Raw genomic sequence first — 25386 nt, 5'->3', positions numbered from 1 at the left:
TTCGGGGCTCACACCTATGAACTCTTGGCCAAACCAGGGCAGTTTATCCACACCAACTGGACAGGCCACGGTGGCAGTGTGTCATCCTTGTCATACAATACCTGATGATGCGGCTACTGTCACCCTCCACGATTCCACAGACCAGGACATTCCATGTGCCTCATGGCACTGCCAGCTGGCCCTTTGCCCTATTTTCTGTTCAGATCTTTTTTTTTTTTTTTGAGACGGAGTCTCGCTCTGTCACCCAGGCTGGAGTGCAGTGGTGCAATTTTGGCTCGCTGTAACCTCCACCTCCTGGGTTCAAGCGATTCTCCTGCCTCAGCCTCCCGAGTAGCTAGGACTACAGGCACATGCCACTGTGACCCACTAATGTTTGTATTTTTAGTAGAGACAGAATTTCACCATGTTGGCCAGGCTGGTCTTGAACTCCTGACCTCAGGTGATCCACCCGCCTCGGCCTCCCAAAGTGCTGAGACTACAGGCGCAAGCCACTGCACTTGGCCCAGATCTTTTTTAAAAGTGTTGTAAGAGACTCCTGAGGAAGGCACAGAGTTTATTTGTAAGGTAACTCTGTGAGAGCCACCGTGCCCTCTGTCCTTGCCTCTTGGGACTGACCAGGAGCTGTTCCTGTGTGTGAGAGTGGGAACCACCTCCTTGCAGCAGCGGTTTCCTCGTGCCCCATGTGCTGGTGTGGTTGCCATCACACAGACAGGAAGGGTGTTTGTGTGCTCTGATCAGTTGGAACCTCTGTCTCATGTGGCTGAATTCCCTTTTTCCTTTACTCAATAAAAGCTACATCAGACTGATAAAAAAATAAAGATCAACACTGACTGTCCCTGGGTAGACAACTGAGGTAGTTTGGATAATTTAGTTCTTTCTTTATCCACTTTTATTGCTGATCCTCTAGTTTCAAAAATAAGTAAACTTAAAAATAAAACGAAAAAGGCCAGGTGTGGTAGCTCACGCCTGTGATCCCAGCACTTTGGGAGGCCGAGTGGGCAGATCACTTGAGGTCAGGAGTTTGAGACCAGCCTGGCCAACATGGTGAAACCCTGTCTCTACTAAAAAATACACATATTGTCTACGGCCATACCACCCTGAACGCACCTGATCTCGTCTGATCTCGGAAGCTAAGCAGGGTCGGGCCTGGTTAGTACTTGGATGGGAAAAATACACATATTAGGCTGGACATGGTGGCTCACGCCTGTAATCCCAGCACTTTGGGAGGCCACGATGGGCAGATCAGAAGGTCAGGAGTTCGAGACCAGCCTGGCCAATATGGTGAAACTCCATGTCTACTAAAAATACAAAAATTAGCCAGGCAGGTGGTGGGTGCCTATAGTCCCAGCTACTCGGGAGGCTGAGGCAGGAGAATCACTTGAACCTGGGATGCGGAGGTTGCAAGTGAGCCAAGATTGCACCACTGCACTCCAGGCTGGGCAACAGATTGAGACTCCGTCTCAAAAAAATAAGGCCGGGCATGGTGGCTCACACCTGTAATCCCAGCACTTTTAGGAGACCAAGGTGGGCGGATCACACGAGATGGGGAGTTCAAGACCAGCGTGACTAACATGGAGAAACCCCATCTCTACTGAAAATACAAAATTAGCAAGATGTGGTGGCACATGCCTGTAATCCCAGTTACTTGGGAGGCTGAGGCAGGAGAATTGCTTGAACCCAGGAGGCGGAGGTTGCAGTGAGCTGAGATTGTGCCATTGCACTCCAGCCTGGGCAACAAGAGCTAAATTCTGTCTCAAAAAAAAAATTAACCAGGCATTGTGGCATATGTCTATAATCCCAGTTTACTCAGGAGGCTGAGGCAGGAGAATCGCTTGAACCCAGGAGGCAGAGGTTGCAGTGAGCTGAGATGGCACCACTGCACTGCAGCCTGGGCGACAGCGAGACTTCGACTCAAAAAAAAAAAAAAAAAAAAGAACAACGAGAACAGCCAATTTAGTCATAGTTATTTGGATAGTTCAGGCCAAAACAGGTCATTTGGCTTAAATTACATGGTTTCCTTTTCCCAGTTTAATTATTCTACCCTGCCTGGGTATGGATCCTATCTTAAAGTTGCTGGCACGGAAAGGCAAATGAGAGGTAAAATGACTCAATTCACTAGATAAATTCACCTTGGACTTTAACTCACTGCATTAGTCCGTTCTCACACTGTTAATAAAGACATACCCTAGACTGAGTAATCTATAAAGGAAAGAAGTTTAATTGACCCACAGTTCCACAGGGCTGGGGAGGTCTCAGGAAACTTAAAATCATGGTGGAAGGGGAAGCAAACATTTCCTTTTTTTTTTTTTTTTGAGACGGAGTCTGGCTCCGTCGCCCAGGCTGGAGTGCAGTGGCCGGATCTCAGCTCACTGCAAGCTCCGCCCCCCGGGTTTACGCCATTCTCCTGCCTCAGCCTCCCGAGTAACGGGGACTACAGGCGCCCGCCACCTCGCCCAGCTAGTTTTTTGTAATTTTTAGTAGAGACGGGGTTTCACCGTATTAGCCAGGATGGTCTCGATCTCCTGAACTCGTGCTCCGCCCGTCTCAGCCTCCCAAAGTGCTGGGATTACAGGCTTGAGCCACCGCGCCCGGCCAACATTTCCTTCTTTACATGGCAGCAGAAAGGAGAAGGAGGAAGCCACTTACAAAATCATCAGATCTCATGAGCACTGACTTCCTATCATGAGAACAGGATGGGGGAAACCATCCCCATGAGTCATTTATCTCCACCTGGTCCCTCGCACACACGTGGCGATTATGGAAACTATAATTCAAGATATTTGGGTTGGAACACATCCAAACCATATCAATCACTTTTCATTTAAAACTATGTTTATAGGCCGGGCGCGGTGGCTCAAGCCTGTAATCCCAGCACTTTGGGAGGCCGAGACGGGCGGATCACGAGGTCAGGAGATCGAGACCATCCTGGCTAACACGGTGAAACCCCGTCTCTACTAAAAAAAAAATACAAAAAAAAAAAAACTAGCCGGGCAAGGTGGCGGGCGCTTGTAGTCCCAGCTACTTGGGAGGCTGAGGCAGGAGAATGGCGTAAACCCGGGAGGCGGAGCTTGCAGTGAGCTGAGATCCAGCTACTGCACTCCAGCCTGGACGACAGAGCGAGACTCTGTCTCAAAAAAAAAAAAAAAAAAAAAAAAACTATGTTTATAAAGACACCAAAGGGCACAAAGTATTACTAATATATGTAACCCAAAGTAAGCTCTGGGTATTTACTTTCGCTTGAAGATTATGGTTTACATGTGTAAGCAATGCTGTAGAGATTATCAGACTATCAGAAGACGGAATCCCTATGCCAGTCTTCCTCACTCATTCCTTGGGCAAGTCCCTTAATCTACATATATCTAAATTCTCCATTTTTTTTAAAAAAGATGATACATATCTAAATATATTTACTTTTGTCCATTGATTTAAAATTCAGAAAACAGAGCCAGGTATGGCAGCCATGGCTCCACGGGCTCCAGTAGCTCCCGCCTCCCCAGCGCTGGTGGCACACCCACACCAGCCTGGAGGAGCAGAGGATACTGCAAAGCATACAGATGAAGAGATGCATAGACCAGGTATGGGAGAAGGAGTGCAGAGCTTCCATGCCATACCTAGGTGCCACCCTCCAGGAACCTTCATGTGTTCAGCCATCCAGAAGCTTCCTGAACCTGTCCTTTTGTGTTTTTATGGAGGTTTCATTATGGAGACACGATTGACTAAATGATTGGCCATTGGTGATAAACTTAACCTTCAGTCCCCTCCCTGGACTGATCCTGCCTTGGTCTTTCTGGTGACCAGCCCCATCCTGAAGCTGCCTAGAGGCTGCCAGCCCTCTGTCAATCGTTCACAGGCAAAAAGACATCACTGTGGAGATTCCAAGGATTTTAGTGTTCATTTCTGTGTCGGGCACAGTGCTAGTACTAGGTCTTCACTGGTGATGAGGCAGATGGAGGTTACCAAACTTGTGGGCCGGAGCCTCATGTAACAGACATGGACTTCACTGTAGCCTGGTCATGGCTTCCAGCTTTTTGGATCTGAGGCTCCAAAGGAGGAAATGACCATGCAGGGATCTTGTTCCAGCTCAATTATGGAAAGTGAACCTTCACAGGGTGTGCACCTACCAAGGACAGGAAAGTTTCTCTCTTTGAAGGGCTTTAAATATGTAACAAAGAAAAATGATGACTTTATCAGATAGCAGATGAAAAACATTGTGAACAATTACTCAGGGGCAGAAACCAAAGTTCGGGAAGCCACCTCCAATGACCCATGGGGCCCATCCAGCTCTCTGATGACCAAGATTGCGAACCTGACCTACAACATGGCGGCCTTCTCGGAGATCGTGAGCATGCTGTGGAAGCGGCTCAAGGACCATAGCTAGAACTGGCAGCATGCGTACAAGGAGCTGCTGCTGCTGGACTACCTCATCAAGACAGCTCTGAGTGCGTGGCCCAGGAGTGCCGTGAGAACATCTTTACCATCCAGACCCTGAAGGACTTCCAGTACATTGACCGAGATGGCAAGGACCAGGGCGTCTATGTGCATGAGAAGTCAAAGCAACTGATGGCCCTCCTCAAAGATGAGGAATGGCTGAAGGCTGAGAGGGCCCAGGCTCTCAAAACCAAAGAGCACATGGCCCAGGTTGCCACTGGCATGGGCAGCAACCAGATCATCTTTGGGCGAGGCTCCAGCCAGCCCAACCTCTCCACCAGCCACTTGGAGCAGGAGTATGGCAAAGCCGGGGGTCCCCAGGCTCCTACCATGGCTGTGAGTAATGGAAGTGCTTCTCACCCTTTGCCAGAGCAGCAGCAATGGGTGACTGGTGGGATGGGTGTCCCTGGGCTTAGGGAGTGGTGGCCCCCGCAGAGCTTGAATCTGTCCTCAGTACTGAGCCTTTGGCAGCCCAGGCAAATTGTCCTTGGTCTGGGTTGAGTTTTGGTTATGAAGGGACTTTTAGCCCTTTGGATGCTCTGGTTCAGGGGTCTCTAAGGCCCTTTGCTGCTCTGTGGGGTCTCATTCTGTACATCTGGCCAGAAGGTGGGCAGAGGCAGGTCTTGTCTGCTTCCTCCTCAGAGTGGGTCTGGCAGCAAAGGGTTGTCCTGCTGCACATCCAATGGGGAGTTGACTCTGGTAGACTGGAGGAAACAAATGCTCTTTCTTGGTAATCTTGTTTTTTTGTTTGTTTGTTTTTTGTTTTGAGACAGAGTCTCACCCTTTTGCCTAAGCTGGAGTGCAGTGGCACAATCTCGGCTCCCTGCAAACTCCGCCTCACGTGTTCAAATGATTCTCCTGCCTCAGCCTCCTGAGTAGCTGGGATTACGGGCACCTGACACCACGCCCAGCTATTCTTCATATTTTTAGTAGAGATATTTTAGTTTCACCATGTTGGCTAGGCTGGTCTCGAACTCCTGACCTCATGATCTGCCTGCCTCGACCTCCCAAAGTGCTGGGATTACAGATGTGAGCCACCGCACCTGGCTGATAATCTTGTTTCTTTAATTTCAAATTAAATGTCTTTCCACTGACTGAAAAAAATTATAAATAAATAAAATTTTGAAAACAGTAAGAAGCATACTTTCTAAAAAAGTCTAAGGTTCTAATATTCTTCTCCTGTTCTTCAAACTCTGTGGTAAGTTAAGAAAACTTGGCAGGGCGTGGTGGCTCACACCTGTAATCCTAGCACCTTGGGAGGCCAAGACAGGTGGATCACCTGAGGTCTGGAGTTCGAGATCAGCCTGGCCAACGTGGTGAAACCTCGTTTCTACTAAAAATACAAACATTGGCTGGGTGTGGTGGCATGCACCTATAATCCCAGCCACTTGGGAGGCTGAGGCAGGAGAATTGCTTAACCCAGGAAGCAGAGGTTGCAGTGAATGGAGATTGCACCATTGTGCAACAAGGCAAAAACTGTCTCAAAAAAAAAAAGAAGACTTTTGCTTAATTCGTAGAACTCCAAGTAGACATCCTTGAATAATGATAGCTACCATTTACAGAGTGTTTACCTAAAGCCAAGCAACATCAAAGTGTTCTACATGTATTGATTCACTGAAACTTCACAACAGTTCTCAGAGGTAGATCTTGTTATTCACAACTGAGGAAACAAAGGCACAAAATTAATTGACCTCCCTTGGAAATCCCATGTAGTAAGGGGCAGACATAGAATTTAAACAGTATGGCTTGACTCCCTACTGTTACTTCTTTTTTTTTTTTTTTTTGAGATAGGGTCTCACCCTGTCTTTCAGGCTGGAGTACAGTGGCACAGTCTCAGCTCACTGTAGCCTCGACATTCTGAGCTCACACGATCCTCCCACCTCAGCCTTCCAAGTAGCTGGGAATACAGGCACACACCACCACCGCAGCTATTGTATTTTTTAGTAGAGACGGGGTTTCGCCATGTTGCCCAGGCTGGTCTCAAACTCAGGGGCTCAAGCAACGCATCCACCTCAGCCTTGCAGAGTATTGGGATTGCAAGTGTGAGCCATGGCACCTGGCCAACTCCATACTCTTATCTGTTATATACTATATCCCTTCTGTTGCCACAGTGCTTCATAATGTCATAACTAGTATTTTGGCTGTATCCTCAATTAACACGTTAAGTGGGTCTGAATATAATTCTTAATATGTATTTGAGAAATAATAGAGTTGGCATTTTCAGAGAAAGACCTTAAGTTACAAGGCTTAATTTGTGGCCATTAATCTAGATCCATAGTGATATATAATGAAAACGCTGTCTCTTTGGACACAGTTGAAGAGAGCTGGCCAGCTTTTGTGTGCCTGATCATCTGCCCTTCTCCTGTCCAAAAATACACACCTTCTTTAGCACATTCCTTTATGTATGATTTTAAACTCCCTTTCCATTTTCCCCCTCTTCTATAAGAATATTTTGGGGCTGGGTGCAGAGGCTCACGCCTATAATCCCAGCACTTTGGAAGACCAACGTGGGCGGATCATGAGGTCAGGAGTTTGAGACAAACCTGACCAACATGGTGAAACCCCGTCTCTACTAAAGATAGAAAAATTAGCCAGTCATGGTGGCGGGTGCCTGTAATCCCAGCTACTTAGGAGGCTGAGGCAGGAGAATCGCTTGAACCCGGGAGGTGGAGGTTGCAGTGAGCCGAGATTGTGCCATTGCACTCCAGCTAGGGTGACAAGAGTGAAACTCTGTCTTGGAAAAAAAAAAAAAAAGGCTATTAATTATTAATTTGAAAAATAATACTCAACATTTCTGCTTTAATTTGAGGAATCACTGGCACAAGACCTAAAACTACATTAACATAAAGTTTACTAGAATAAACCAGAATAAATATGTAAAATGCATCCTAGACCCTTCATGCTTTTAAGCATTTGAGTGAGTGTCCTGACCAAACTCTCTTTGGACAATATTCTGCACCACAGAACTACGAACTCTAGCCTTCCAAACTACACAGTAGGCTAGAATGTCAGGTTGGGAACGTGATCTTTGTATTAGTTATTGCAGGAGTAAAATGCAGACAACATCACAGACACCCACTAAATTCACTGACCTTTAATGAAATTTGATACTCTGAATTTGGCAGTCAGCAAGCAAGTTTGGGGCTTCCAAAAATTCAAGAAAATATTAACATTTCTACAATGTTCTGTTTGGTCCCATAAAATGTGAAAGAATTTTGAAAAATATAAGATAGCATTGAGACATAAAGTAGTGTTATTACCATCATCAGAATCTGTGTCTCCATTTTCAACATCAAAGGATTGAAATCTGATTATACAATTCTCCTTTCATCCATCTAAGTATCCATCTGGAAAGGGAAAGAGACTTGCTTTTTCCAGTTTCCTTGCATGCATCTTTGCACAATCTCAGCTGCTCTGCTGAAGGTTCTAACCACCACTTTCTGTGACACCTGCCAGTCCTCCCCCTCTCCTGCTGATCTGCATCCTCCTACTTCTCTCCTCCCTGCCTGCCCCGCCCCCCAACGTATGCATTGCCTGGATCCTGTGACCCTCACACTCACCCCTCAGAGCAGTGCACCCGTAGTAATACCTTCTAGAGGCCCATCCACTGGATGCGATATACATAGGATATGATTTCCACTCTACTTCTGAAAGTCAGAGAGCATTTCCCAGAATGATTCTCTGAAAACTGATAGGTTTTCTTCCAGAAAATTGCAGGACAGGTTGAAGTCAATCTATTTTTTTAAAAAAATGCTCTTGAAGTTTCAATTTTTAAAAAGCTGGTTAGGCCGGGCGCGGTGGCTCAAGCCTGTAATCCCAGCACTTTGGGAGGCCGAGACGGGTGGATCACGAGGTCAGGAGATCGAGACCATCCTGGCTAACACGGTGAAACCCCGTCTCTACTAAAAAATACAAAAAAAAAACTAGCCGGGCGAGGTGGCGGGCGCCTGTAGTCCCCGCTACTCCGGAGGCTGAGGCAGGAGAATGGCGTAAACCCGGGAGGCGGAGCTTGCAGTGAGCTGAGATCCGGCCACTGCACTCCAGCCCGGGCTAGAGCGAGACTCCGTCTCAAAAAAAAATAATAATAATAAAAAAAAAAATAAAAAGCTGAAAAGCTATATTTCTGGCTCTGTAAGTAATCCATATTTCCAAACTCTATCCTTGAGGTCATGAGATATTTTACACTATTTATCCTTGGAAATATACATTAGAAATAGGAATGAGATCACGCACAACTTTGCAATTAGTTAAGAGCAGTGAGTAACAGGGTTTCAAAAAAATACCTAGGTTTATGTCAAATTATATAAGCTAAACTTTTTCAAATGTATTGTAGAATTACAAATTGTGGCCTAAGTTTTCATCAGATTCTGAGTTTCACATTGACTAAAGATCAAGAAGGAACATAAAATCTAATATTCAAAATAGAATTAAAAGTTACATGCCAGGCGCAGTGGCTCACCCCTGTAATCCCAGCACTTCAGGAGGCTGAGGTGGGTGGATCACTTGAGGTCAGGAGTTCAAGACCAGCCTGGCCAATATGGTGAAACCCTGTCTGTATTAAAAATACAAAAATTAGCCAGGTGTGGTGGTGGGCGCCTGTAGTCCCAGCTACTTGGAAGGCTGAGGTGGGAGAATCGCTTAAACCCAGGAGGCAAAGGTTGCAGTGAGCCGAGATTATGCCACTGCACTCCAGCCTGGGTGACAGAGTGAGACTCTGTCTCAAAAAAAAGTTACAATATTCCAGCAATGTGGTAGTCTAGTCTAAGCCTGTTTACTGGTGATAATCCAGAAGTCATTGAATACCAAAGCAAAGACCTAACCTAGATCTTAGATTGAGTTGAAACATGACTTCTCATGACTTCTAGCCTTTTTCTGGGTTTTACTTTCCATTGCGATATATAATGAGAATGCTGTCTGTTTGGACGTAGTTGAAGAGAGCTAATTAGCTTTTGTGTGCCCTGATCATCTGCCCTTCTCTTACACACCTTTCTTTTGGGGGTGATGGGAGTGACAGACTCTCCTTCTGTTGCCCAGGCTGGAATGCAGTGGTGCGATCTCAGCTCTCTGAAACCTCCGCCTCCTGGGTTCAAGCAATTCTCTGCCTCAGCCTCCCGCATAGCTGGGATTACAGGCACCTGCCACTATGCCCGGCTAATTTTTGTATTTCTAGTACAGATGAGGTTTTACTATCTTGGCCAGGCTGGTGTTGAACTCCTGACCTCGTGATCCACCCGCCTTGGCCTCTCAAGGTGCTGGGATTACGAGGATAAGCCACCATGCCCGGCCCAAAATGAACACCTTCTTTAGCACATGCCTTTATGTATAATTTTAAACTCCCTCTCCATTTTCCTCTCTTCTATAAGAATATTTTTATTTGCCTGTGTTACCCTGAAAATGCAATGCTTAGAATTGAACATGCAGTTCTAGATGAGATCTGACCAGTATGAAGTACAATGCAACTGTTCTCTACCATCTTGACAGTGTACTTCTTATATGTCATTTAACAAACAGGAAGTTAAAGAAAAAAAGTTTTACAGTTATTGGAATGTATGTAGCTGGCAATGCCAAAGTATTTCTGAATGTTAAATGAGAAGCCAGGCTGGGAATGGTGGCTCATGCCTGTAATCCCAGCACTTTAGGAGGCCAATGTGGGAGAATCACATGAGCCCAGGAATCAAGACCCCCTTCTCTACAAAAAAATTAAAAATTAGCCAGGCATGGTGGCATGCACCTGTGGTTCCAGCTACTCAGGAGGCTGAAGTGGGAGGAGTGCTTGAGCCCAGGAAGTCGAGGCTGCAGTGAGGTATAATCATGCTACTGCACTATAGCCTGGCCAACAGAATGAGACCAAAAGAAAGAATAAAGAAAAGACGCCGGGTGCAGTGGCTCATGCGTGTAATACCAGCACTTTGGGAGGCGGAGGCCAATCACGAAGTCAAGAGATCTAGACCATGCTGGCCAACGTGGTAAAACCCCATCTCTACTAAGAATACAAAAATATGAGCTGGGTGAGGTGGTGGGTGCCTGTAGTCCTACCTACTCGGGAGGCTGAGGCAGGAGAATTGCTTCAACCCAGGAAGTGGAGGTTGCAGTGAGCCGTGATCATGCCACTGCACTCCAGCCTGGCAACACAGTGAGACTCCGTCTCAAAAAAAAAAAAAAAAGTAAAAAAATAAAAACAAAAATCTAACCAAACAAAACATGCTGGCTTTTCTATTTTATTTATTTATTTATTTATGTGTTGAGATAGAGTCTCATTCTGTCGCCCAGGTTAGAGTGCAGTGGCGCAATCTCGGCTCACTGCAACCTCTGCCTCCCAGGTTCAAGCGATTCTCCTGCTTCAGCCTCCCAAGTAGTTGGGACTACAGGCACTTGCCACCACATGCAGTTAATGTTTGTATTTTTAGTAGAGATGGGGTTTCACGATATTGGCCAGGCTGGTCTCAAACTCCTAACCTCGTGATGCGCCCACCTCAGCCTCCCAAAGTGCTGGGATTACAGGTGTGAGCTACCATGCCTGGCCTGTTTTTGTTTTTAAGAAAACTTGCAGAACAAGGCCAGGCACTGTGGCTCACACTTGGAATCCCAGTGCTTTGGAAAGCTGAGACAAGAGGATCACTTGAGGCCAGGAGTCCACCACCAGGATGGGCAACATAGTGAGACCCTGTCTCTGAAAAAAAAAAAATTTAAATTAACCAGTTGTGATGGCTTGCATCTATAGTCCTAGCTACTCAGGAGACTGAGATGGGAGGTTTCTTGGGCCCAGGAGTTTGAGGCTGAAATGAGCTATAATGTGCCATGATACCACAGCCTGGGTGATAGAATAAGACATTGTCTCTTAAACAGGCTGGGCTTGGTGGCTTACACCTATAATCCCAGTACTTTGGGAGGCCGAGGTGGGGAGATCACTTGAGGTCAGGAGTTCAAGACCAGCCTTGCCATCATTGTGAAACCCCTTCTCTACTAAAAATACAAAAATTCACTGGACATGGTGGCACATGCCTGTAATCCCAGCTACTCGGTGTTAGAAATAAGAGCTCGGAGTCACAAAGAAAATGAACATTCAAATAATTTCTCAGCAAGGCAAATTTGCTTCTGCAGAAGGGTGTTGCTTATACTTTTGGTCACTGCAAGAACACACTAAACAAAGGAGGGAATTGGTTTTTATCCCTAACATAGTCAGGCCCTACTACTATGTCCAGTCCCCATTGGCTGGGGTCAGACTGCACAACCTGAGCTGATCCTGATTGGCTACTTCAAAATGGAGCAGGGGTGGGAGCTACAGCAGTGGGAAAGAGCAGTTTCAGAACTAAGGACGCCAAATAAGGAACAGATGTGGGTTATAGATTGGGAATGACTGGAAATTGTTTACCATAACTAGGGGCAAGGAGGCAAGGAAGTTAGGCTTTGAAAATAGAGGACGACAGATCTTTGAAGAGGAACTCACTGTTTCTAACAACTTCCCCCTTTTGATTTTCATAATTCTTCCTCTTCAAACTTTTTAGCATATCTTGACTCTGCTGTTCTGCTTGGTTTTCTGAAAGTAGGAATTTATCTGAGTAAGGTGGGGGAGAATTAAAGGTTTTGGTGAGAGCAGCTGTTTCTATAAGTCCCTGCACTAATCTATGAGTACGGGGCATGATGCAGCATCCAAGAATAAGTACACCTATAACTAATTGCAAGAGGTAAGGCCTTATAATGCCTTTGTAATTGTTCCATTGGGGGCTGTGTTATTAGGGATGGAATAAGGACAGGACAGACTGGTTGGTAAGCTCTTGGAAGGGCTTAAGATCACTGCATCCCATTAGGTCTCCAAGGAATGCTAAGTTTTCTTCCTGTCATGAGGGACACGAGGTAAAACTGGCATCAGGAGATGGAGGCTGGATGGCCCTCGGGGGCTGACCCACAGAGTGTCAGACTTCATGGAAGAGCAGAGAAAGAGAGATCAGCAGAATTCATTACCCCAGGCTGTGGGGTCTTGGAAGAGAGCTACCATACAGCTCATGCCCTGTCGGGTGGAAGATCATCCAAGTGGTCATTGGGTATGGAAGGGATCAAGGAGGTATAGGAAGGTTAAATTTTTATTAGCTTTAGTTTGGTAGGACTCTACTCCAGAACAATGGCCCATGACTCTGGAGGTGGCAACGCCTTGTTGACTCGGGTATCATGAGTCCATCCTCTTTCTGCTGTTTGGACTGTAGTCTCGGTGGTTAGAAGCACTAGGTAGGGTCCCAAGCTGGTTCGAGTTTTCCTTCTTTCCAACTTTTGATGAGGATGTAACCCCCAGGCTGATGCTGGTGTACTGGGAACTCTAGGTGTGGCGCCTGTGCTAAAAGACCTTTAGTTTTGAGAGAAGAGAAAGTGGAAGATAGACCAAGTATATAATTTCTGAGAACCCAATCTTTTGTTTCAAACGTAGGAATGTCAGTGGAGTATAAATAGGGCAACCCACATAGCATCTCATAAGGAGATAAACCAACGTCTTTCTGAGGGGCAGTTCAGATTCTTAACAAGGCAATGGGAAGGCATCTAGTTCATGGCAACTGAGTCTCTAAGACTAATTTCTTCATTTTCTCCACTTTTCTCTAAGACTAATTTCTTCATTTTCTCCACTTTTCCCAATCAAAGTGGGTGTCAGGGAGTATGGTATTCCCATGTTATGTCTAGTGCTTGGGTTAATTTTTTTTTTTTTTTTTCCTGGAGTGCAGTGGCCGGATCTCAGCTCACTGCAAGCTCTGCCTCCCGGGTTCACGCCATTCTCCTACCTCAGCCTCCGGAGTAGCTGGGACTACAGGCGCCCGCCACCTCGCCTGGCTAGTTTTTGGTTTTTTTTTTTGTATTTTTTAGTAGAGACGGGGTTTCACAGTGTTAGCCAGGATGGTCTCGATCTCCTGACCTCGTGATCCGCCCGTCTTGGCCTCCCAAAGTGCTGGGATTACAGGCTTGAGCCACCGCGCCCGGCTGGGTTAATTTCTTAATGACATGCACAGTGAAATGAGTCCCATTATCTGAATCAATATTTTCTGTTAGTCCATACTTGTGTATAATATTTTCAATCAATGTTTTGACTACATTATTAAGTTGCACTTGAAAAGGGAATAGCTTCCACCCAGTGAGTAAGGTGATCTATTATCACTAATAAGTACTGTAGGTGACCGATTGTGGGCATTTCTGTGTATTCAACTTGGACACTTTGGAATGGTCTTCATCCTGGACTTCTTCCCCCAAGGGGTGGTTTTCTCAGGGTCTGCCTATTAGTCTTTTTGCATATTAGGCAACTATCTGTAACTTGTCTTGCCAGAGTATAAATTCCTATACATCCATAAACCCTGAGAACTGTATCACACATAGCTTGAGGTCCTGTTTTGATGCAGGTAAGACAAGACTTCTCTCATGAGGGGTTTGGAAAACATTTCTTTGGTCTGGTAGCACCCAATTCCCTTCTGAATTTTCTTTGGCCCCTATTTTCATTAATTTCTCCCTTTCAGTGGAAGAGAAGATGGGGACTGGTTGGGGGAGGAAGACAAGGGATTAGGTGAAAAACGGGTGTTTCAGAGGAAATGGCAGCTTGTTTGGCTATTTGATCTGCAAGGTTATTCCCTTGACTTTCAAAAGACAGACCTTTTTGGTGTCCTGGGATATGAACAACAGCTGTCTTTTCTGGCAGCTGGATAATACTTGAGTGATTAATTCCTCGTGGACAAGGTCTTGGCCTTTGCTATTAGTGAGACCTCGTTCAGTCCAAATTTTCCACCGGTGTGAGCCACCCGCCTCCAAGGCATACTTGGAATCAGTATAAATAGTCCCTTCCTGGTTTTGTAAGTGTTTCAAACCCCAATTTAATGCAAACAATTCACAAGTTTGGGTGGACCAATTATTAGCCGATCTTCCTGACTATATTTCTGTGAGAGCTTCCCCATCAACTACTGAATACCCATGATGTCTTTTTCCTTCAATTACCCAGGAAGAGCCATCTATAAATAAATGCTGTCCTGTTTTGAAAGGGGTCTCTCTTAAATTGGACCTGGCTTTTGTGTGATAATCAATTAAATCTAAACACTGATGCTCAGGTCCGTTTAGATTTGGATTCCCTGTTAGAAAACCTGCTGGGTTAAGTGAATTATCAGTGGTTAGTGTTAAATCATCTCATAGGATAGCTTCATACTCTAAAATCCTTCAGTCATTGAGCCACCTTCCCGCTTTCTGGTTTAAAATAGCTCTAACTTGATGGGGTGTGCTTACAACCAAAATTCCCCCAAAAATTAGCTTTCTGTTTTCTTCAGTTAACAAAGCAGTGGCTGCAATAGATTGAACACATTCAGGCCATCCACAGGTTATGAGGTCTAAAACTTTTGATAGAAAAGCTACAGGTTGCCGGTGGCCCCCATGTTCTTGGGTAAGTACCCCTAAAGTTACCCCCTTGTTTACATTAATGAAGAGGTGAAATGGCTTTTCTAGGAGTTCCTGCTTAGTTTTAGGCAAAGGTAAGGATACAATTCCTTCAACTCAGGTCCTATCCTTCATTTTGCCCTTACTTATTAAATGCCCTAAGTATTTAACTTCAGGCTCTACAAATCGGACCTTTCCCTTTGAAACCTGTAAGCTTTTTTCTCTGAAATGGTTAAGGAGGCCAATGGAGAGTAATTTTGGTGGGCCTTATCCTTTGGAGCCCCCTGCTGGCAGGTGGATAATATAATACTTGCTTTTTGTTTTTGCTTACGTATACTTCCTGAACTTCTCTAAGGAGTTCATTGATGGGATGGTCTTTTCAATTCTCTTTTGTCTTTAGCATTCCCTGCCTGAGGGAATCTTCATATTTTCCCAGTGAGCTGCATTGTTATTGTCCTTTCAGTGGTCTTAGGTGGGGAATTTTTGGTCCGCGGTGGGAACGTTTTGACCAGGAGGGTGTTCATGTTCCCAAATTACCATAGCAGCTCTATGGATTATGCTCCTTTCTTCCCCTGAAAAGAGGATGCCCATGATGGACATTAATTCAGCCCAAGTATATAATTGGGCTGCTAAAAATTGGTCAATTTTATCTGCCACTCCACAAGGGTCATCTAACAGTGGCTTGACTTTTTTTTTTCTTTTTTTTTTTTTTTGAGAATTTTGAACTTCTGAGCTGGTTAAGGGGACATTCACAAAGCCAATGGCTCTCCCTCCTATGGGCACCTCTCTTAAGGGGAAGAGTGTTGGAACTGATTCCCTAGAGGTAGAGGGGAAAGGGAAGTTCTGAATATCCTTTTTACATTGCTCTACCTCATGTTGAAGTCCTTTTAGGGAAGGGTACTTAGGAGCAGACTCCTGGAACAATAATTTCCAAGAGTCAGGGTTGTCAAAAAGAGGAACAACGTCAGTAAGGCAAGGATCTGGGGCAAGATCTGGGGCAGCAGTGGCTGTCTGAAGGGGAGGGAGGTTAGGATCGGGGTATTAAGCAGGGGAAGGTGGTCTAGGGGATCCCATACTCTGGTGAACTGTTTGGGGGTAGGGACCCTGTTCTTTTCCAATGAGTTGGTTTCTGACTTACTTCCTATAGCTTTTAGGGGATAAAGGAGACTTGGGATATTTCCCATCCTGGAGATTTGACCTAAGGCCCAATCCCTTGTCCTAGAGATTTCTTACCTTTCCTTTCTCTAAAGGCTCAACCCCCCCTTACTGGAGATTTCTTGCCTTTTCTTTCTCTAAAGGCTCAACGCCCCCTTACTGGAGATTTCTTGCCTTTCCTTTCTCTAAAGTCTCAACCCCCCTTACTGGAAATTTCTTGCCTTTTCTTTCTCTAAAGGCTTAACACCCCCCCCCCCCCCCCCCCTTACTGGAGATTTCTTGCCTTTATCCCGACCACCAAGGATATACTTTGTCACCCACATGACATTTCTTACCTTGGTCTGTGCACCGAGTTACCTGGTTTCTGCAGTATGTGAGGATCCTTTCCACCCACGTTGCTGAGTGTCCAGGTTTATTCGTCACACCTAGTAGGGCCTGATTCCTTACTCTGAGGCCACTACAACAAGGCAGTGGGGTGCTTCTCCTCATGAGAGGGGACTGAAGACCCGTTCCTGGAGGAGAATGGAATCCCAGATGAGCTCGGGAAATAAGAGCTCAGAGTTACAAAGAAAACAAGCACTCAAATAAAGGATTTCTCAGCAAGGCAAATTTACCTCTGCAGAAGCATATTGCTCATTCTTCTGGTCACTGCAAGAGCACACCAAACAAAGAAGGAAATGGGTTTTTATCCCTAACACAGTCAGTCCCTACTACCGTGTCCAGTCCCCATTGGCTGGGGTCAGACCACACAACCTAAGCTGATCCCAATTGGCTACTTCAAAATGGAGCAGGGGTGGGAGCTACAGCAGAGGGAAGAGCAGTTTTGCAACTAAGGGCATCAAATAAGGAACACATGTGGGTTGTTACAGATGGGGAACCGATGTGGGTTACAGATTGGGAACAGGTGTGGATTACAGCTTGGGAATGGATGTGGGTTACAGATTGGGAACAGGTGTGGATTACAGATTGGGAATGGATGTGGGTTACAGATTGGGAACAGATGGAAATTGTTTACCATAGATGTGGGTTGTTAGGGATTGGGAACCAATGTGGGTTACAGATTGGGAACAGATGTGGATTACAGATTGGGAATGGATGTGGGTTACAGATTGGGAACAGCTGGAAATTGTTTACCATAGATGTGGGTTGTTACGGATTGGGAACTGATGTGGGTTACAGATTGGGAACAGATGTGGATTACAGATTGGGAATGGATGTGGGTTACAGATTGGGAACAGCTGGAAATTGTTTACCATAACTAGCAGCAAGGAGGCAAGGAAATTAGGCTCTGAAAATAGAGGACAAGCAGAACCTTTGAAGAGGAACTCACTGTTTCCAACATCGGGAGGCTGAGGCAGGAGAATTGCTTGAATTCAGGAGGTGGAGGCTGCAGTGAGCTGAGATCCTGAGATCATGCCACTGCACTCCAGCCTGGGTGACAGAGTGAGACTCTGTCTCAAAAAAAAAAAAAAAAAAGGAAACTTGCAGAATATGAGGCTAAAGTTTTATGGGACCTGTAAAACTTTAATTTGTAGCTACCTTCTCAGTATATTTGATATGCTGGCTTCACATGGATACTTCACCTTTTTCAAGGATCAGTTTCATTAGCATCAGTAGCCACTTTCTTTTTTATTTAACTTTCATTTTAGTGTCAAGGATACATATGCAGGTTGGTTATATGGGTACATTGCATGTCTCAGGGGTTTGGAGTACAGATTATTTCATCACTCAGGTAATAAGCACGGTATCTGATGGGCACTTTTTTAATCCTCACCCTTCTCCCACTCTCTGCCCTAAAGCAGGCTCCAGTGTCTATAGTTCCATTTTTTGTGTCCATATGTATTCTGTGTTTAGCTCCCACTTACTACTTTCATTTAACTCAACTTTAAAGCAATCTATCAGCTCAAAAGTGATTCTTGCCTGAATAGAATTCCCCTGGATAAGACCTACTCCAAGCATGAATACATAGTGAATGTTGACCAGCTATTGTTGGATATTGGCAGCAAGAAATGATATCATGCTTTTTCTCCAAGAGTGAAAGGGTAATGTTATCTGGGGAAGCATCCCCAACAGGAAACTGGCATGATCTGTTTTCTAATGTCAATATGAGTCATATATTTATTTATTATTTATTTATTCATTTATTTATTTTGAGATGGATCTTGCTCTGTTGCCCAGGCTAGAGTGCAATGGTATGATGGTGGCTTACTGCAACCTCCACCTCCTGGGTTCAAGCAACTCTCCTGCCTCAGCCTTCTGAATAGCTGGGATTACAGGTGCCCACGACCACGCCCCGCTAATTTTTTTATTTTTTACTAGAGATAGGGTTTCACCATGTTGGCCAGGCTGGTCTTGAACTCCTGACCTCAAATGATCAACTCACCTTGGCCTCCCAAAGTGTTGGGATTATAGCCATGAACCACTATAATAAATGCAGCCTGGCTTAGATTTATTTTTTTTGAGCAGATTACATGTTTCTCTGAAATGAGGCAATGTTTTCTGTGATAATGATAGTGATCAGGTTAAAGAATGGCCTGATCTAAAGGAATCACCATTTTGTCCAAACAGGTGATTACTGGGAACAGGATGTAAAAACAATTTGCTTACTGTTGTATCTCCAGCAATTGATACAATGCTTGGTAAAAAGCAGATCCTCAAAAAAAAAAAAAAATTAGAAAGTAAATATACAAAAGAGGAAGAGAGAAAAGCCAAGAGAATGAGGAAAGAAGTTTCAGGAACATTAGATAAAAGCCCAAATATTGATGCAGGAGGGGATCTCCAAAATCTATGTCCAGATTCCTTATTTTAGATATGGGAACTGGAGACACAGAGGAGTTCACTAACTTCCCAGGGTTATAATATCTCAGGCTAGATGGTTACTGTGTCATTCCCAGATGTTAGGACTTTGGACTGGTGTGTGCGTGCGTGCACACAGTCACAGAGTGACTGTTGCCCAAGCTGGAGTGCAGTCTGGATAATTTTTGTGTTTTTGTAGAGACAAGGTATCCTCCCTCTGTTGCCCAGGCTGGTATTGAACCCCTGGGCTCAAGTCATCCACCAGCCTCGGCCTCCCAAAGTGCTGGGATTACAGGCATGAGCCACCGGACCTGGCCAGGACTTTGGATTTCAGTCTTCTTAATGTAACACTAGTGGAGCTGCAGGAAGTATCATCATGGGAAGACTGTGGGATCTTGCACTCTGACTCCAGATTAGCATGCTCAGATTGACTCCAGATTAGCATGCTCAGATTGGAGGAAGCTTGAGAAGAAGTCTTAGCCACAGACTTGGAAGAAACTCTGGGATTTAAATGAGAGAGCAAAAGCAAGGCATAGTGGAGCAATTTAATTCTAAACACCAGACTAAGACTGAGCAAATTGACAGGTGCTGTTGTTTCCTTACTGTCAATGGTCTATACTTCTCTACACAGATGCACGATTGTCCCTCTTGCTAACAATCTGGGTTAGACTGCAGTAGTTAAAACTCAAGGACAAAAATTAGCACTCTCAGAGATTATAATTTGCCAGTAGAATTCAGAGATTGTGATGGCACAGATGACAGCGGCTTCTCTCGACAGTACTGGGGCATGTGAATAGATGTAGTCCTTGGAATACACAAAAGGTTCTGCAGCCAATCATTGGAAAAAGTGTAGTTACACAGAGTTCTTCACGGCAAGACTGTATAATGCCTTTAACATACTAACATGAGTTTTAAATCTCCAAAAGGCAAATTGGTTCTTAGACTTTCCAAACTTATTCGACCCATACACCCCCTACTTTGGTTTTGAGGACTAACTTTCCAAGGGAATACACTTGGGGACAATGGTTTTTCTTTTTTTTTTTTTTGTTTTTAAACTGTGATTTCATATCATAAACCAGTACACACACACTTGTAAAGGTAAAACTAAGACAAAGGTTTCATAAAATATACATACTTTTTCTTTTTGTTGAGACAGGGTCTCGCTTCATTGCCCAGGCTGCAGTGCAGTGGTGCAATCTCAGCTCACTGCAACCTCCGCCTCCCAAGTTCAAGTGATTCTCCTGCCTTAGCCTCCCGAGTAGCTAGGACTACAGGTGTGTACCCCATGCCTGGCTAATTTTTTTTTTTTTTTTGAGATGGAGTTTCGCTCTTGTTGCCCAGGCTGGAGCGCAATGGTGCGATCTTGGCTCACCGCAACCTCTGCCTCCTGGGTTCAAGTGATTCTCCTGCCTCAGACTCCCGAGTAGCTGGGATTACAGGCATGCGCCACCACGCCCAGCTAATTTTTAATATATTTTTTTAGTAGAGACAGGGTTTCTCCATGTTGGTCAGGCTGGTCTCAAACTCCTGACCTCAGGTGATCTGCCCACCTCAGTCTCCCAAAGTGCTGGGATTACAGGCTTGAGACACTGTGTCCAGCCTCCTACAAGGTTTTGAGTGTTTTGAAGGCCAGGACTATGTCTTATCCTTCTTAGTATCACCAGCACCTAGTATAATGCTGTGCACAAAGTAGGCCTCAATAAATGCTTGTTGAATTGAATTTATTTGAGTTTCCAGAAATGGGGAGGTCACCGGAGAAACGTACAGACCAGGAAAAGGCGACTGAACTCACTCCAAGGAAGTTTTATTGTTTGTTTGTTTTGTTTTGTTTTTGAGACGGAGTCTCACTCAGTCGCCCAGGCTAGAGTACAGTGGCACAATCTCAACTCACTGCAACCTCTGCCCCCCAGCCTCAAGCCATTCTCCTGCCTCAGCCTCCCCAGGAGCTGGCATTACAGGTGCCCACCACCATGTCCGGCTAATTTTTGTATTTTTAGTAGAGACAGGGTTTCATCATGTTGACCAGGCTGGTCGTGAACTCCTGACCTCAGGTGATCCGCCCACCTCAGCCTCCCAAACTACTGGGATTACAGACATGAACCACTGATCCTGCTAGTGTTTTTAAATAAAGGGGAAATTATAATGATAGGCAGAGATGTTTTGGAAAGTATTTTCATGGCAAGTGCCTAAAAGTAAGAGTCAGAGAAACCCAAGTCCATGAGTTGGCCAAGAGACTGAAAAGACCCTCAAGAGAAAAGACGGGATGGGAGGAAGGCAGCTTGAATCACAGCCAAGGCAGCACTACAATGTGATGGAACTCCCCAGCATTCTGACCCAATGACCTACTTCGTGCAAGGCTGGGAGTGCTGTAAAATATAGCAAAGTGTAACAACAGAGCCCTATAAGTGCAAAACACCCTGTGCCTATGGGCCCTTAATTGAGAACTGCTTGTACTTTAACCAATGATTGGATTAACAGCAGTGCTTGCCCTATTGCAGGAAGTGTGACTATTTTCTCAGAGTAAAAGAGGCACTAATTTTGGGACTTGGCCCTGGCTCACATAGGAAGGGGGCGGGAGAGTCTGACTCAACTGACAATGGAGGTCCAGCCAGGAGGGCAAAGAACAATGTCCTCAGGTAAAGCCATTAGTGTCTGGCACATCTGTGGCTTGGTGGTGACTTCCATTCACCAACCAGCCTGGGTTTTGGGGACAGGCTCTCAAGTCCCAAGGAGAGAGTAGGCAAATGCAAGGCAAAGCTGTCATGCCAGAAGAAGTATGGAGAGTGGACCTGGCAGTACCGTGTGATGCCTGCTGTCTTGATATAATGATAAATAACATGCTTTTTTGTCCTCAACAGGCTCCTACTTAGGACAATAAATTATATGTCATTTTTGGCACGGAATACTTGGAAGAATCCCCAGAAAAACAACTTTGCAACAGGAACCAAGGCAAAAGCCAGCTTTATAAACTGGGGCAAGAAAGAATCAAGGTGGGAACTATGGCCCACCTTGGAAAAGCAGGCTGTCCTTGTAGTTACTAGAAATCTCAAGAGACAGTACTACCCATATCCCAAGCAGAAAGCAATGAGGGTCTTTGTCCTTATTAACAATGGCACCTGCAATCCTCCAAAATGCAGGAGGAGATAGTCTTCCTATATCGGTATTTTTATTATCAGACTCATCACTGAGAATCACTACTATTTACTTAACATTTGAAAGAGTGTTAACTAACTATCCCTGAAGAAGAGAATGTTTTGCGCAGGGTGTTCTTTCCAAGTATATGGACAAGACACTGTGCTACATCATGCAGAGGTTGCAAGTTGCTTATAATCTAATTGGAAAGTTAAATAATTATAAAAGGTTTAAATAGCAGTCCAAGAGAGCAACAGAAGAGTTATCAAAAACTCACGCCTGGTTAATAGTCAAACCAGTCGTGTTAGCTGTAATTTTTATGAGAGTTCAAAGAGAAAGAGTAACTGCTTCAGATTAGGAAGATAAAAAAATATTTTGCAGGAAACAAGACATCAAGTATTTTTTTTTTTTTCGAGACAGAGTGTCACTGTGTCACCCAGCCTGGAGTGCAGTGGCATGATCTTGGGTCACTGCAACCTCAGCCTCTAGAGTAGCTGGGATTACAGGTGTATGCCACCACACCCAGCTAATTTTTGTATTTTCAGTAGAGACAGGGTTTCACCATCTTGGTCAGGCTGGTCTTGAACTCCTGACCTCAGGTGATCCACCGGCCTCAGCCTCCCGAAGTGCTGGGATTACAGGTGTGAGCCATCGTGCCCAGCCGGGACATCAAGTCTTGAAGGACTTCCCGTTTATTAAGTACTTACTATTTGTCAAACATTTTCACATATGGATTCTTATTTCTCAGAACAATCCTATGAAATAGGCATTGGTATCCATAGTCTACAAAGGAGGGAACTGAGACGCTGAGCGTTTAAGCAACTTTTCTTAGGTCACCCAGCCAGTAAAAAGCATAGAGGCTCAGACCCATATGTATGTTACTTCAAAGTTTCTATTTTTTCTGAAGGGGGAAAAAGAAAAGAAAAGAGCCAGGCGCGGTGGCTCAAGCCTCTAATCCCAGCACTTTGGGAGGCCGAGACGGGCGGATCACGAGGTCAGGAGATCGAGACCATCCTGGCTAACACGGTAAAGCCCCGTCTCTACTAAAAAAAAAAAAAAAATACAAAAAACTAGCCGGGCGAGGTGGCGGGCGCCTGTAGTCCCAGCTACTCGGGAGACTGAGGCAGGAGAATGGCGTAAACCCGGGAGGCGGAGCTTGCAGTGAGCTGAGATCCTGCCACCGCACTCCAGCCTGGGCAACAGAGGGAGACTCCATCTCGAAAAAAAAAAAAAAAGAAAAGAAAAGAAACCAGAGGCGTCCAGTCAGGTTGAACAGTGTAAACAAGCTCAGGTAAGTCTAATAATGGAAGATATGTTTGGAGTTCTGCAAATAGCCCTTTTTGATAGGAGTAGAAATTTCAGGAAAGTGAAAGGGTGGCATTCCACCTAAAAAGTTAAGGAAGGAGTAGTTTGTGAAAGGCCTTAAATAGCAGTGCAAAGAGTCATGGGGAACTCTTTATGTTTGAGCCCTCTATGCATGGAGCCAAAGATAGGGCATGGAGCTCAGGATCTTAGGTTGTGCCAATTCAGGTTGAAAGGGCAAGGACAGGCCGGGCGTGGTGGCTCAAGCCTGTAATCCCAGCACTTTGGGAGGCCGAGCTCCAGCTACTCCGGAGGCTGAGGCAGGAGAATGGCGTAAACCCAGGAGGCAGAGCTTGCAGTGAGCTGAGATCCGGCCACTGCACTCCAGCCCGGGCGAGAGCGAGACGCCGTCTCAAAAAAAAAAAAAAAAAAAGAAAGGGCAAGGACAAGGTTTCTGATATCAAAAGAGGATATAGGCTAAAACTAGAAGGTACAGATAACCTGCAAACTAGAAAAGAAAATAAGAAATGCTAGTGTCATGTCATACAAGAGCTTTAGAGTCAGTTGAGTTTAGATCTTGGCTTTCCTGCTTATTATATGTATGACATTCCGCTGGTCACTTAACATCTTTCAGATTCAGTTTCCTAAATTATGAAATATAACTACTTTATGTTAGACTTTGTGGTTGACTCCCCCAAATCCTTTCCACCTCAGTTGATCCATCTAATGCCATCATGGTAATCCCATTCTCCTTGCTAATGATTGGTCCAGGGATGGCTGATGAGATATGCAGAAGAATGCAATGGGACACCAGAGAACTTGCTTGCTCTCTCTCTATGCCATGTGAGGACACAATGAGAAGATGGCCATTTCCAAGCCAGAAAGAGAGTCCTCACCTCACCTTACCAGGGTGGCACCCTGCTCTTAGACTTCCAATCTCCAGAACTGTAAGAAAATAAATTTCTGTATTTTGTTATGTCAACCTGAGCTGACTGACAAAAAGGACTTAATGGGCCCAACACGGAGGCTCATGCCCATAATCCCAGCACTTTGGGAGGCTGATGCAGGCAGATGACCTGAGGTCGGGAGCTTCAGACCAGCCTGATCAACATGGAGAAACCCCGTCTCTACTAAAAATACAAAATTAGCCAGGCATGATGGCACATGCCTGTAATCCCAGCTATTCGGGAGGCTGAGACAGGAGAATCACTTGAACCCGGGAGGCAGAGGTGGCAGTGAGGCGAGATCGCACCATTAACCTCCAGCCTGGGCAACGAGAACGAAACTCTGTCTCAAAAAAAAAAAAAAGGAGTTAATGGAGGCTACTAGGTAAGTTTTTCCTGCTCTTCTAAGGGAAACCATAAGTCTCTTTCTTCGTATATCAAAAAACACAGAAATAGTGCCAACTGCTACCAGTACCCATTGCACCCCACCAGAGAAACCAACTTGAAAACAAAGCTGATGTATACAATTGTGCAGAATTTCAGGAAAATGGAGAGAGAACCCTGATCAAATCATACCTGAAGTCAATAGTGTAATATTATGGCACTTCCTGTTATTTGAGCCAATATAATTTCTTTTTTTTTTTTTTTTTTTTTGAGATAGAGTTTCACTCTTGTTGCCTAGGCTGGAGTGCAATGGCACAATCTTGGCTCACTGCAACCTCTGCCTCCCAGGTTCAAGCGATTTTTTCTGCCTCAGCCTCCTGTACTCAGTAGCTGGGATTACAGGCATGCACTACCACACCTGGCTAATTTTGTGTTTTTAGTAGAGACGGGGGTTTCCCCATGTTCATCAGGCTGGTCTTGAACTCCTGACCTCAGGTGATCTGCCTGCCTCAGCCTCCCAAAGTACTGGGATTACAGGTGTGAGCCACCAGGCCCGGCTGAGCCAATAAAGTTTGTTACTTGCAGATTATAGCAACCCAGGGTGATTGGGAGAATAAATCCTAATAATTAAAGATTTTAGTGTGGTGTGTAGTACATATATATATAAATGATAGCTATTAATATTATTTTAGGTAGAGACCTAATTTGTAAGTCACTTGCTGTAGTGATCATGACTGGGAGATCTATTAGAAGTCACCTATTGGTGTCAGGCATGCTGGCTCACGCCTGTAATCCGAGCACTTTGGGAGGCTGAGGCGGGCAGATCACCTGAGGCCAGGAGTTCGAGACCAGCCTT

General features: G+C 45.1%; 1 pseudogene; it reads left to right on the top strand.

Moving 5' to 3' along the window:
• Nucleotides 1–3871: 3871 nt before the first annotated feature.
• LOC117064243 lies at nucleotides 3872–4929 on the top strand (annotated as a pseudogene).
• The last annotated feature ends 20457 nt before the right edge of the window (nucleotides 4930–25386 follow it).

The sequence above is a fragment of the Trachypithecus francoisi genome, unplaced genomic scaffold, assembly GCF_009764315.1.
Source record: "Trachypithecus francoisi isolate TF-2019V2 unplaced genomic scaffold, Tfra_2.0 Lachesis_group19, whole genome shotgun sequence".
Lineage (NCBI taxonomy): Eukaryota > Metazoa > Chordata > Mammalia > Primates > Cercopithecidae > Trachypithecus > Trachypithecus francoisi.
This window is presented reverse-complemented; position numbering and strand designations above follow the sequence as displayed.